The sequence below is a fragment of the Saimiri boliviensis genome, chromosome 15 (assembly GCF_048565385.1).
Source record: "Saimiri boliviensis isolate mSaiBol1 chromosome 15, mSaiBol1.pri, whole genome shotgun sequence".
Taxonomy (NCBI): Eukaryota; Metazoa; Chordata; class Mammalia; order Primates; family Cebidae; genus Saimiri; species Saimiri boliviensis.
Window position 1 is genome coordinate 21,478,514 of NC_133463.1, and position 1,005 is coordinate 21,479,518.

General features: G+C 34.2%; 1 non-coding gene across 1 annotated transcript; it reads right to left on the minus strand.

The window, feature by feature from the left end:
- Positions 1-630: 630 nt before the first annotated feature.
- Positions 631-691, minus strand: LOC120362424 (U7 small nuclear RNA). The gene has a single exon (XR_005578331.1). It is a non-coding gene; the product is annotated as a U7 small nuclear RNA (small nuclear RNA).
- Between the last annotated feature and the right edge of the window lie 314 nt (positions 692-1,005).

Here is a 1,005-nt window from a genome sequence, read left to right on the forward strand (position 1 = left end):
GGAAAGTTTCCTGCAGTGCCTTTCCTCACTTGTCAATTTCTTACCTTTCTCATATCTGCCTTTGAAAGTAAAGGCACTTACGACATTCAATGATAACCCTAGTGCCAATAACTGGAGTTAAGAAAATTTGGCTTAAAGCACAAGAACAGGTGAGAAAGACTAATGCTGTAAAACAGATTTTATAATACAAAAATTGGCATCAAATAAAACAATATGAAAAGCAAGATGAACAGAGAAAAGGTCTGTTTTGTATTATTGGGTAGGATTTAAACTTTTTTGTTCCAGAACCACTTTTTAAACATTATTAACAATTCTGAAAGTTTTGCAAAGGTCCAGGAACATTGCCAGCATTTCAGGGCATGAAACTATGAATCTCCTTACTATAGGTTTTTAAAATCATTTCAGTTCTGAAATTAACTTTCCACAGACTGTTCAAATTAATGATTAGTAATTCATATTTAATGGAGGAAAGGCAAGTTTCCAGATGATGGTATTGTTTTCAAGTGCTAGCTTTTCCCAAGGAAATAATCATTCACATATTATCAAAACTGAACTAGCAATAAAAATAATCTTTAATTGGGAGTTTTAGAATTTGTATTTTGATTGCTTCTCAGTCTCTCCCTACATGGGGAGGGTTTCTGGTTAAAACCCGGAAGACCTGCTAGACAATTCTGAAAGAACTGCAGCACTTTGTTTCTTTTAAATTCAGAAAAATACATACACATTCAAGTGAATATTATCACCTTCAGTTTCCTTTATTAGATTCCACTTTCTATGGAACTGAATTTAAATAATTTCATTTGAGTATGTGTAATATTTCTTTTGATCCGTAGTCAGACACGTTATCCATTGTGCCACTGGCCCTTCGACAAGTATGTGTAATATTTCTTAGGTGTACATCTTTATTAAATGAAGTATAGATTTTAAAGTGTGCTGGAGATTAAGAGTGGGCATGGGCACAGTGGCTCATGCCTATAATCCCAGCACTTTGGGAAGCCAAGGTGA